The following is a 13,082-nucleotide window of genomic DNA, read 5'->3' as shown; positions in this document are numbered from 1 at the left end:
AAAAATAAAAACAAAAATTTAGCAATCTTTGATTTTTATGAACATATGTTAACTGTACACATCAACGGGATTCAGTGTGATACTGTCCAACATACATACACTGTACACTGACCTATAGTGAAGTAGTTAAGTCCACAGAATGGTACGTTGGCCTCAACATGGCTGCCAGCTTACTGGTTTTTTTTAGGGTACTTATCTTGTTGTCTGGGCCTTCATTTCCATGATAATAGCAGGGTCGCATAAAGCAGGGCCAATCAGAAATGACACACGAAGGCCTTACTGTAGTGCCTCGCATGCACTAGGTAGGAACTATCCAGCGAATGTTGCTTACTTATTTTTGTATTAAGCTGATATGGAAGAACCCAAGACTTTCCTGACAAACCCCAGTACATCTTCATCAATCTCAAAAACACTTACCCCATTCTTCCCTGCCTCTCCCTTCCGACATTAGCTAATCTCAAATTACAGCCCTTATATATGCATCTGGGGCAACGGTCAGCATGGTCTGGCTTGGTCTCTGCCCTTTGGCTGCTTGGATTTTGCTTCTGTCCTCATAAATTACTCAGATTCTCTTCAAAATTTCAGCTGTATTTGTATCATGAACATGGAAAAGAGAAGAAAACCTGGTTCCTTGAGGGCAGGCCCTTCCCAAATTAGAGTACAGCTGAAGGCCCGACGGGCCAGGAAGCAAGGGCTGCCTGGAACTCCCCATCCCCAGCATGCCCCTTGTCGCCAAGTCGGCCTTGATCTTTGGCTGAAAACCACACCAGCCTGAAAGACCACACCAATAGAGATGGAGGGAATCCAGATGCCAACAAAGGGAAAGCCTTCAGATCTAAGCCAGATCTAAGACATCTTAGAGCAGACAGTTCACACTACCAACTGCACACTGGACCCACTCTTGCTGAGATGGCCTAGGAGGCTGAGGTTTCTACCAGCTGCCGGACCTACAGAATCACCACGTCCTGCCCAGCAAAGAAGTCTAGTCTGGCCTTGAAACTCAGACATTCTTAATCAAAGGACAGTTTGTTTTATCTCACATGGGTTTCTTTTACCTGTCTTTCTACGAGGAACACATTTCCCTTTCACAGAAGATTCATTTCACTCTTTATGGAAAATAGATGAGACTGGTTATACCAAACTGCTAGCAAATACTTGGCAAACATGAGTCGTAGTAGCCTGTCTTCTCCAGAGCTAGCTGCAGCCACAAAAGCTGGCCCTCCACTGGCAGTACAGCTCCCACCTACCTTTTTCTCTCTCCCTAGAGAGGTCACTTGGGGCCTGCTGATAATCCCAGCTAATGTCTTAGCCAACAGCGAGCCTCAAAGTGCAGAATGAAGGAACCCATGGAGGACTCGTGCACCAGCTTTTGGACTGACCCATGTGAAATCTCAGGCCTGGTAAAACAGAAACACGTTGTCCCCACCCTGCTTTGTCTAAATCCCTGACTCAGAGTACACATGAGTACAATAAATGTTGTTCAGCCCGCTGTGTTTTGGAGGTGATTTGTCATACAGCTTAGTAACTGAACACCGCTGGAATGAAACTGAAATGCTTATTTCCCACTCAGATCCAGTCCTCGTTGGTCTTCTCCCGGAAACTTCAGACTTTCAGACTCTTTACTCCTTACCTGGTTCCCATCACCCTAAGCCTGCTGCCTCTCTTCTTTCTCCCTCTCCAAAAGGTCTGATGTGGCTTTGGAGAGCCACTGCGTGAAAGGTCACTCGAGCCCTTCCCGTTTCCAGAGTGCTGGGACCTGAACAAATCTGCTCTTCCTAGATCTTTACTGAGGTCTGAGTGTCCCTGCAAAGGCACTCCCCCTGGGTGTGGGTGGCCCAGAGCTGAGGTGCCCGGCTGCCCTCCAGGCCTGGGAGGGAAGGTACAGATGGATTTCTCCCCTACACTCAGCTCTCATTAAGGTTCATGCTTAGCTTGTTCCTCACACTTGACTTGACTTATGACGCCCCTCTAACCTCCGGTGCGAGGAGACATCGATTCTCACAAAGGTCATTATCTTCTACTCTTGCTCCCCACCCCTCCCAGACCCATCTCAAGGCAAGCTTTCCTGGAATAGGAGGGAGGGAGACACCCTTCTCCACCCGCTCGGCCCTGGGAGCCAACCACTGCTGAGCCTGAGCTGCAGAGGGGGTGTCCTGGGAGCCCAGGCCCGTCAATCACACAGGCAACCAGCACTGAATCTCAGGCCATTAGGCGGGAGGGCTGGCGCCCTGCTCACTCACCGGGCAGCCATCGGCAGGATGTTAGCCGATCGCAGGGCAGCTATTCTTATGATTTATTCAAATACTCATTACAGTCAATCTATTTTTACACAGAGGTGAAGATGTGCGCTGATAACGGTTAATCATTTATAATTCCATGGACTGGTTGGAAGCCAATGTACTATCAAAGTCGTAGCGCAGCAGCAACCTGGTCTCGGGTAGCCCCAGCAGCAGAGTGCAGGAGTCACGCCGCCCAGGGCAGCCCAGGCATCCAACTGCCAATCACCAGTGGTTACTGGACTTAAGGCACAGCGTGCAGACCTGGGGGAGGCCCAGGCTTTACGCCCTGGGAGCTTGTCACCCCACTGGAGAGGGCACAGAAAGGGCCACCTAGAGGGCAGGGCAGCGTGTAAGTGCTTCCGAACCTCAGAAGAGGGAAAACTCACTTCGAGCTAGAGTATCATATCCATGGAGCAGGCTGGGCTTCAGCCAGCTCCCACAGGAGGGCAGGCTCCTGCAAGTGGGAAGAGGCCACAGGAACCCACACTTACGCTCATACTTAGGTATGAAGCTCTCACTGGGCAGAGGCAAGGGAAGTGGTCAGCGGTATTTCCTCCTGCCTCCCCAGAAATAACAGGATGTAAATGTTAAGTGTAGGCTATGAATCTGGCCTTGTTTGGGAACTCATGGTGTCGCTACTTCTTTGTCCTCCAAACATGGCCCATAGGCAGTGGTCGCTGAGGTCTGAGTAGCCTTGCAGACTCAAGATTTCCTTTCCCAGCATCCGTGACACATGTAACACGTCAAGTCCACCTTACTGTCCAATCAATACAGTCTAATTAAATAGCATGTCATGTTACAGGGCTGCTTTGTCACACTCAGACATAATCTAATTAGAGCTACACTGTATTTTACATGCTGACTAGCTCATTGTTGAGTGTCACTCTTACACAATGCCCGGCTGTTAAAGATCAGGTTCAGGGATGGCCTTGAACCCATAACCTTATTGAGTCGGTGTGGAAAATGTCAATCAAAGTTACTTACAGTTCACAGCCCCCTTTCTAGTGAGCCTCATGGAGGACAGAAAGCCTCAGCATCCTGCTCCAGAATTCACCTGCCAATAAAAGAAAACATCTTTATAGACTGTGTAAGATTGCACGGGGGTGAGAGGCAGGGTAGAGCTGGGGTGGGCGCAGAGGGGGATCCGCCGGGGAGGAAAGCGGGCACTTGCTCGCAGCTCTGAGCCCACGGTGCCGAGTGGGCAAGCTTCCTGGCAAAGGCTTTCTGGTGCAAACGATTAGGGTTTTAACAGCTAAGCAGGCTGCGGATGCAGACTCACGCTGTCCTGTACCTGTTGGGTGCTTCTATTTCTTTTGAGTTTTGGATCTGTCTGTGTAGGAGCCCCAGAGAGAAAAGCGCACTTAGCTAGCGAGTATCCCAAACTGTCCAAGGAGCAGTCTTTGTTCACTGGCGGCTCTCACCTGCTGGAGAGTCCTGAGTGGGGATGGAGTTCTAAGGGCCCCATGGAAGCTTCCAGACAGAGGGCGCTGCACATCCGGCAGACAACAGAACTGCCTGCATCGTATACGGTGGGCAACGAAATTCTTAGGAACTTTCAGATGAAGAGTTCGGCTGGGCCGGAAGGAAAGGGCACATGGCAAAGAATGATGAAGACAAGATGGAAAGTCCAAAACCCTGATTGCCTTTAATCCTCTTTCTGGAATAAAACAATTTCAGCAACCAGCACATATCTATCAGGTGTTTGTGATCGACACTTGCAGAACAAAGTCCATGGGTCCTGTTGCAAGTAAAAACTAAGATTGCCATAAGAAGCAACAGCAGGTGAGACACAGCCATGCAAACAGCTGTGCTCAGTTGTGTCCCAGAGAACTGTGTTCTCTCTCCATGAAGAGCAGACGTCTGCAGGAGTTGGGACACTCAAGGGAGCTCTGGTGGGGCACGAGAATGTGAGTAGGACCTCAGAAGAGGGGACGGGCAGATCTGCGTGGTGGAAAGGGTGCTAGGGATGTGTGCATGTGTGATGTCCCCCAGAGGTCATCCGTTACGGGCCTGGTTCCCAGCATGACATTAGTGGGCGGTGATAGAACCTTTGAAAGGTGGGAACAAATGGGAGGACTTTACATCAGTGGGGTGTGCCCTGCAGGGGCATGGTGAGACCCTGGCCCCTTCTCTTTTTCTTCTGTTTTCCAGTCATGATTGAACAATTTTCTCCGCCACATATTCCTGTGGTGATGTGCTAACTAACCGCAGGGCCAAAGCAACAGGGACAGTTGATGGTGGACTAGAGCCCGCAAGACTGTGAGCCAAACTGAATTTTTTCTCTTTATAAGTGGATTATTTCAGGTATTTTGTTACAGTGACAGAAAACTGAGTGATACAGGCCTGTTGATGAATAGAGGGCATGTCAAAGAAAGGGGCAATCAGAGGGAGGGTGAGCAGGGGACTAGGTGATGGTACATGCTTGTAATCCCTGGCAGGCTGAGGCAGGAGGATTGCTATGAGTTCCAGGAAAGCCTGGGCTACAAAGTGAGTTCAAGGCCAGCCTGAAATGCATAGTGAAACTCTGTTTTAAAAAGAAGAGAAAAAAGGGGAAGCACAGAGGGCCTATGACAGTAGAGAGGTTGTTGTCTCTGAAAGAAACAGAGGAGGGAAGCAGGTCAGCTAGTTAGAGCAGGCCAAAGCACCCAGGCTCTGAGCATCAGGCAGGAGGAATTAGGTGTGGACTGTGAGCTTCTAGAGCTATTGAAGGTTTCCCAGTCAGGAAGTGGTAGGTGGTAGCGCTGCTACTGAAGAATCCCTTTAGTATTTTTCCCTTTGATTCAGACAAGATAGGCATCTTAGAAGAGGGTGGAATTTCAGTTAAAAGATTCAGGTATCAACTATAGAGATGTGCTCATGAAAATAAAGGATTCCTCTAGTTCTCAACGATGTCGTCTAGCCAGAGGTTCAGCCTCTGTGTCTGTCTACCATTATCTGTGTGATTACAGTTTTTAGCTTTTGATGCTGAGATACTGGACTGCGAGCAACAGAGGAAAAGGATGATGTCCTGTGCACCTTTTCACTCATCGAGCCTAGCAGAGTGCCCAGCATGAGTCGGAAATAGCTCTTGAAAAACTGAACGTTCATTCTGTCCAGAATCCATAACTAGTGCCTTAGAACCAGCCCTGGGTTGGCAAGTGGCTCTGATGAGTGTTTTGTTAAACCACTTGCCTACCACAGCTGAGCTCAGTCCAGTATATGTAGTCAGTACGTGAAGTGTCCAGATTAAATTACCAGGAGCTTCGTGCTCTATGCCTGCCCTCTGGGAAGCCCATCTGAGAACGGACAGCTTGGAAGAAGACTTGGAGGTTTTCTGTCTGTAGGTGACACAAAGCTGCTGTACTCTCGTGCCAACACATAGCAAGCCAAAAGGAAGGGCCCAACTAACAAGTCCAGTTTTGCTTTACTAGTTATTGCTTTTGCATAATAGCATCATGATAACCATAAATGAAATAATTTCAAAAAAAACCTGTCCACAGTCTCATTACTCTAAACCATCAGATGATACCATGTTTTGAAATTTTTCCTCTTCTATAAAATTAATGATAAAAATCTAACAAATATATATATATAAAACCTGACTCTTATGTTTTGAAATCAATTGCAAGAACACAGAAGGCAGTGACACAGTTTTTAGAAATCACCTGGGTTAATTGAGTCAAATGCAAGTTCAGGACATGGTGTTGCTCTCAGACTCACTAAGTGCGACCTTAGGTTACATTTATAATCATACAGTGTCCAACTAAGACCTGGCCAATCTCTACTCTGGTCTTACCAGGCCATTGGTTCTAGTGTTATTCTGGCATCATGTTTTAAGAATCTAGCAGTGACAAGTAGGAAAGAGATGTGAGAGAAGACATCAAGCATTTAAATTGTGGGCTAAAAGTCTAGCAAATAAAAATGCAGGTTCTAGAGTTGCACCATATGTACGTCTGTCAATCTCAACTTGACCTTATCTCTGCTGTGCCTTAGTTTTTCATTTTGTAAAATGAGAATAACAACAGATCTACCTCTGAGGGTGGCTGTTGGGACTGCATGGCTTAATGTAACCTTCAGCGCATAGAGAAGCGCCTCACGCAAAAGGAGTCTCGGTGGACGCGATCAATTGCTGTTGCTGTTTTTAATATTACTAGAAAGCAGGGAGCTAGAAGTCCTGGTAGAAGAAACCAGAGCAGTATCATTATGTACCCTTCTAAACGTGCTAAGTGAAACATGTTCCCTAGTCCTTGCGATGGTCCTATAAACGACAGAAGACATTACATGGAAGACTGAATTGTTCTGGAAGGTAGGGTTAAGACTAACTGCAGGTGGCAGAGGAAGCTGATTTTCAATTCAATGTGAAAGAGCTGTGAGAGCCATTCCAAAGGGAGTCAGGCTTTCTCAGAAGGTCGTGAAACCCGCCTCCAGAGGAAGAAGTCTGCGCTGCTCTAGACCAGCCTCCCTTGGATTTCAGCCATTTGCAAAAATATTTTTAAAGCATTATAAGGCTAAAGAGATTAATAACTTTTGTTTTGAGATTAATAACTTTTGGGAGGTGGGTACCAAGACTTGAACTCAGGACCTCGCATTTGCCAGGCAAGATTAATAACTTGTATTTTGATAAAATATTAATAGTGTCTTTTTTCACCATTATTTCAAAATAATTCAATATATGAAAGGGAAAAACGTCATAACAAAGTCATCACTTGAACTGAACATACAGCATCACAAAAAACTGTCTCGGTCTGTCTCTTTCTCTTTCTCTGTGTATCTCTGTCTCTCTCTCTCTGTCTGTCTTTATGTCACTGTGTCTATCTCTGTCTCTCTGTCTCTGTCTCTCTCTGTCTGTCTCTGTCTGTCTGTCTATCTCTCTCTCTCTCTCTTTCTACCTCTCTCCATGCACCAGTGGAGTAGTCTTCCCTGGCCCAGGATACTGCAGGCACCCATCCATGTACATGATATTTTAGGGTCTTCCAAAGCCAGTCTGTGACCCGGGCAGGCAAACATCAGGTCAAAAGCCTTCAGCCATTTGCCAATGCAACCAGCATAACTTCAGTCTTTATTCACCATGAAGAGACGACGGAATCCCAAATGAGATCGGCATTCCCATTTACAGACATGAAGGGAATTTGGGAACAAGTGACAAACAAAGAGGGAGTTGTTGAATAGTCACGTTTATCTGAACAAGAGTCAGGAACAGGGACCAGAAGAAACAGGACAGTGGGGTTGACTTGGCATCCTCGACAGCTGTGCCAGCCTCTGTGAGGCACACTCAGGCAGGTCAGAAAGAGGGTGGGAAATGAGCTCGGGCTCAGGCAAGCCGTGGCTTCACATAGCACTAGACCAAGCTTCAGCCAGACATGCGTTAGGCGCTGACTCTGCCATTAACTTACTGCTTGCACTTGGGTTCGTTTGTTGGGTTTGAGGCAGGGTTTTGCTATATAGTTCAAAACTCATAGCAATCCTCTTGTCTTGGCTATAGCTGTGTGTCACCATAACCGACTCTACTGTTTGAACTTGGACAAAGGTCTGTAACCTCTTTATGCCTCAGTTTCCTCATCTGACAATGATAGATCACTGGATGATTCTTAAAATGGAATTCCAGATATACAGCTCCACTCTCTTAATTCAATGAATAGAGAGGTTTGCGATAATAGTGTTTAAAACAGGATATCATACCTGCATCTTGTACAATGAATAACCACTAAGACACCAATATGCAATGTATTAATTACTGTAAATGTGCCAGTAATCGGTTGTGAAACTGTCTCATTGATATTTGTTTCTCAATAAAATTATTAAAAAAAAAAAAGAAAGAAGAAACGGAATCCCACCTGACATGCACATTATCACTGAAGTTGTCCACATGAGTGTCCAGGGACAGCTCTTAGTACCTTGCTTAGGCAGCGCAGCATGCCTATCATGGTGCTGATGAGGAAAGAGGCCTCACCAGAACATCTCCGCGTCCATTCCCTCTAGCCTCTGACCACCAGGCTTTCAATGACACAATGACTGAGTAATCAGGTGAAGAAATAATTACCTGGCACTGACTGCTCTGGTCCAAGACTCCTACCCACTGGCACTGAGCACACTGCATGGCCTTCCTCTGAGTCCGGTAGAAATCAATTCTAATTCCATACGCATCCTCAGCTCTCTGCTTCACAGGCAGTCTCAGTGTTCAGTGGCGGAGGACCTGCGGAAGTTCCCTCAGCCACACTCCCTGGGCCCTGGCCAGGGAAGGCCTCTGATCTTTGGTCCATACCTATAAGTCTAGGTGTGAATCTGAAACCTTATAAGGCATCTTAATAACATGAGGCTGAACCTATGTCTTCCTGTACTGGGGAAGGAACTTGAGGTGCTTAGATCGCTCTACACTAGGTGAAAGGAAATGATTTACCCTACACGCCCAGGAAGTGAAGGCCACAGACACATAGCGGTGTGGGTTCACAGAGAGGATGGCCCTGCCGAGGGACCATTGGTAAGACCAGGCCTCCCTGGCTTGGGAACTTCCTCTGCAGTGCATGAAATAAGACCCAGGAATATCATTGTTCCTCCATTCACGCCATTGTGACTGACCAGGTGCCTTGTTTTCTCTCTCCAGAAGAGTGCAGGACCCCTGATCCGCCTCCTGGCCTCCAGGCTAACCCTCTCTTGCCCATATACCCCCTTACATGATGCTACAGGATCTTGCTGAAACACGAACTAGAGGGTGCCCACCCCTCCTTAAAGCCCTTCCAAGATTCCTCAGTGCCTGGCAGAAGCTGCCAACTGGCAGCCCCTATGTTGACTTTTGCTTGTCTGGTGTTTTGATAAATTCTGCCAATATCTAAACATTTGGGAAATTTCTCTTTCTACTCAAAAAAAAAAAGCTTTAACCATGCCAGTCCTGCATCTTCATGTGGCACCCGTTGGATGATGACATTGGGATCAACACCTCCAGCCTTTACTTGGGTGGAAGTCCTGCTCTCTTCCCCCTAGTGAGAAAGCAGATGTCACCCCAGAAGTCTCCTGTCCTGGGTCTAGACTCTGAGAGGCTGACTCCCACTGCCTGCTGAACAGTTCAAGGTGACAGCATGGACCAGGTGGGGGGGGCATTAGTCTCCCAGCCGTGCTGTAGTAGCAGCAGGTCGGGGGAGGACAGCCAGTGCCACTCTCACCTGGACCCACTAAGTAGTCCATCCTTTCACCTGGACACCTCCTCCACAGCTAGCCAGGGCATAGTCAAAAGGACCTTTTTGTACTTTTCCAGGGATGCTTGTGACAGCGCATGGGTGCTGAAGACACCCATCACCCCTTGATTCCTGCCCGTCCACCCCTGGGGCTAGCCTCTCCCCACCCCCACCCGTGTGGCAGCAGCACCCCCTCCCTTTATTTCCATCCCACTCTTCCTATCAAACCCCTAACAGCACATATTTTGTTAATTGTACAAACCTAATGGGGGAATGCATTGGCAAAAAAGGGTAATGGCCATCAGACCAGCAATAAAACAAAACTAATGGCCCATAGGAAGAAATCATGTCCACTTAATCCCGGCTCTGAAACCCTAACAGAATAATGGAATACCAACCGAGGGGTTTTTCTCTCCGTGCAGATTGCTTACACCATGTTAATCACTTGCAAAGCAGGCCACATACCACTCTGGCTCCCATGACCCTCCAGGGAAAGTAGCCGACCAGAAACAGTCAGTGAGAGGCTCATTACTGACATGCACCACCGCAGCACCACCCTCCTCCCTCCCCCAGGTGACTCCAGGACAACCAGTGTGGGGCATCGTTGAGGGCTGTCAGGTGCGGTGGGCCAGAAAGCAAGACACAGAAGACCTAATAATAGCAAGCATTTATTGAGTGTTTACTATGTGCCAGACACCACGCATTCCCATTCTCCATAGCCACGTGATGCCATAAGGTAGCCACTAGCCACATATAGGCTCTTTACAATTAAATTCTAATTAATTAAAATTAAATAAAATGTAAAATTCAGTCTCTTGTTGCATGAGCCACATTTCAAGTGCTCAATAACTGCATGTGGCTAGTAGCACATGTCGTGTTGGATGACTAACTGCCTTCCATTGTGCACGGAGAAAACAACGCACAGAAGGGGTCAGTGGCTTGGTCAAGGTCAAACAACAAGTCAGTGACACACTTTGGGACTATCATTCAGATCCCCTGACCCACAGTCCTCAGTGGTCAAGCAAGAGAACGGAGCCACGCCCAGGCCCACATGCTGGGTATGACAGGGAGGAGGGGTCCCTGCAGCCTCCTGGAAGAGTCCTCAGGCTGGTCAGATGGGGTGTGAGCCAGAGGACAGCGCCCTGGGGAAAAGCATGAAGAGAGGAAGTGAGGGCCAGTCAGATAGCTCAGTGGACTAAAGCGCCTGATTAGGCAGGTGCAGGGACTGGGTTTCAATCCCAATCCCTGGCATGGGCATGCTGAGATGACCACTGAGACTGGGCGTGGTGGTGTCCACCTGCAACCCCAGTGTTTGGGAGGTGGAAAACAGGCAGATCACTACGAGTCCGATCTGTGTGTGAGACCCTGTAATCCTGTACTAAATACATTTTAAAAATTAACATGTATTACTGTTAAAAATATGTTAAACATATATTTAGGTTGAGCAACCTCAACTTGCAAATGTATCCCAAAGAAAGAAAACTATTGGTACAGAAATATAAAGCAGCATTGTACAGAGTGATAAAAGCAAAAACAACATCGGTGTCCACCCAGCAGGGAGTGACTGGCTAATGTGGCACAACCACACTGCCACTACTAAAAGAAGCTAGTTGGAGTTGCATCTTGCCAAGGGAGATGGTCATAATGTTCAAAGAAAGAAATGTAAATAGCAGAATGACGTATGCAGTGTGGGTCCATTTCTGTAGAAAAGGAAGAGAGCATAGTTCGGATTTCTGTTTCTGCAGGAGTTTGCGTGAGGACAGAGCCAGGCTGAATCCAGTGCTCCTGGAAACTCACTGCTTTTCGTACACCTTTGCCTTGGCTGCAGTGAACACTGCTACTTCTACAATTTTTGAAAGGAAATTTATTTTTACTTTATTTTATTACAGTTATTTCACATCTTTTTGTTGTTATTGTTGTTTGTTTGATACAGGGTCTCACTACACAGTTCAGACTCACAGTGATCCTCCTGTCTCAGCCTCCCTAGTGCTGGGACTGCAGGCATGCGCCACCACACCTGAATCTGGGGCCAGCATGGTGTGAAAGAAAAGAAAAATAAACAATAAAAATAATCACACAAAGTTCCAAAACACGATTGTAAGAGAGTAACAATGGTTAATACATTGCCTATTGTTATGTTCAAAATAGCTCCTCACATTACAAGATATAGGTTTGAAAAATTGATCCAGTGGCATAAGCAAAACATTTATTGAAAAGAAATGTAATAAAGCTAAAATAATGAATAAAAAGAAAAAGAGGTCTGACTCGAGAGGTAGGTAGCCTTACTAAGAGTATAACCCTGGGCAAGTTCCTTTACTTCTCTTGGGCCTGGTTTCCTCACCTGGAAATTGATAACAATAATAAGATGTCATGAAAATTGATGAGAAAATCAATGTGTAACACCATCATATGGTAGCCATTCAATACGTGGCCATTTGGTCACTGCTGTCAGAACTCCTGCCCAGGACTGAGCACAGCCTCCCAGTTCAGCCAAGCTGGGCTTTCTAATGGCAATTGCTTACCTACTTCTTGGGCCCCCTGTATTTTGCCTCATATCACAGTTTTAAGTGTCTGTCTCCCCCCCCAGAAGCAGACCGTAAGCTCCTTGCAAGTAGGAGCAGATTCATTCAATCATCCATTTATCATTTATTCCTCTAATAATTATGCCCATGCCATAAAACCAAGCACCATGCCTGACAGAGGAAATACAGCAGGGATCAAAGGACAGGCCCCGATTCCAGGAGGCACACATGCAAATGGGAGGAGCAAATGATAGATAGGTTGGTAGATACATAGATAGATAAATAAGATAGCTAGCTAGACAGACAGACAGACAGACAGACATTCAGATAGTGATAAACACAAAGCAGAAAAAGGCAGCAGGAAGGGAGAAAGGTGATTAGAAAGTGCAGGGTGGGCATTTAAATGAGAACAGGATGGCTGCAGGATCTCGGAGGAAATGCCCTTTGGAGCATGTGCCACCAGCCAAGGAAGTTCAGCAAGTGCTCAAAAGGTACTGGTTTAAGAATAAAATAAAAATAGTTCCCAGCATTCTAGGAGGCTAAAGCAGTATCATCAAAAGTTCAAGCCCAGTATGAGCAACTTAGTGACTTAGTGAGATCCCAAATAAAAGATAAAGGACCGGGGATACAGTTCAGTACAAATGCCCTGGATTCCAGCCCAGGTAACATAACAATTAATGAAGAAATTAATTAATTAAAAATAAAAATAGACTTGAAAAAGGAACAGAATAACTAGAATGACTTAAAAAATGTGCTTCCACTTCTGAGTGTAAAGCATATACCCAGCCCGCTCGCAGAGGGCCGGCCTGCAGTTCCCCGTGGGCCGCATCCATCGACACCTGAAGTCCAGGACAACCAGCCACGGGCACGTGGGCGCCACGGCCGCCGTATATAGCGCGGCCATCCTGGAGTACCTCACGGCGGAGGTGCTTGAACTGGCAGGAAATGCATCCAAAGACCTGAAAGTAAAGCGCATTATCCCTCGACACTTGCAACTTGCCATTCGTGGGGATGAAGAATTGGACTCGCTCATCAAAGCTACAATTGCGGGAGGTGGTGTCATCCCACATATCCACAAGTCTCTGATTGGGAAGAAAGGACAACAGAAGACTGTGTAAAGGATGCCTGGATTC

The 13,082-nt window shown here is 46.9% G+C and overlaps 1 protein-coding gene and 1 pseudogene across 3 annotated transcripts in view; one reads left to right on the top strand and one right to left on the bottom strand.

Moving 5' to 3' along the window:
- Positions 1-13,082, bottom strand: part of Pknox2 (PBX/knotted 1 homeobox 2) — a 264,725-nt gene that overhangs the window by 189,966 nt on the left and 61,677 nt on the right. Inside the window, exons 1-2 of one of the 2 annotated variants that reach the window (XM_023701478.1) lie at positions 3,701-3,719; positions 3,264-3,333 (exon numbers count right to left, since the gene is read on the bottom strand). The gene's annotated coding sequence lies outside the window, so the exon portion shown is untranslated. Of the gene's footprint in view, positions 1-3,263; positions 3,334-3,700; positions 3,720-13,082 lie in introns of those variants that run through there. The other variant, XM_023701477.1, reaches the window with a different exon arrangement.
- LOC101570879 lies at positions 12,401-13,076 on the top strand (annotated as a pseudogene). Its single transcript, XR_001117298.2, has 2 exons — positions 12,401-12,440; positions 12,736-13,076. The product of XR_001117298.2 is annotated as a histone H2A.Z pseudogene (transcript).

This window comes from Octodon degus, unplaced genomic scaffold (genome assembly GCF_000260255.1).
Source record: "Octodon degus isolate 3935 unplaced genomic scaffold, OctDeg1.0 scaffold00136, whole genome shotgun sequence".
In the NCBI taxonomy this organism is placed as follows: domain Eukaryota; kingdom Metazoa; phylum Chordata; class Mammalia; order Rodentia; family Octodontidae; genus Octodon; species Octodon degus.
Note: the sequence above shows the minus strand (reverse complement) of the source record. Positions and strands in the feature narration are given on the sequence as shown.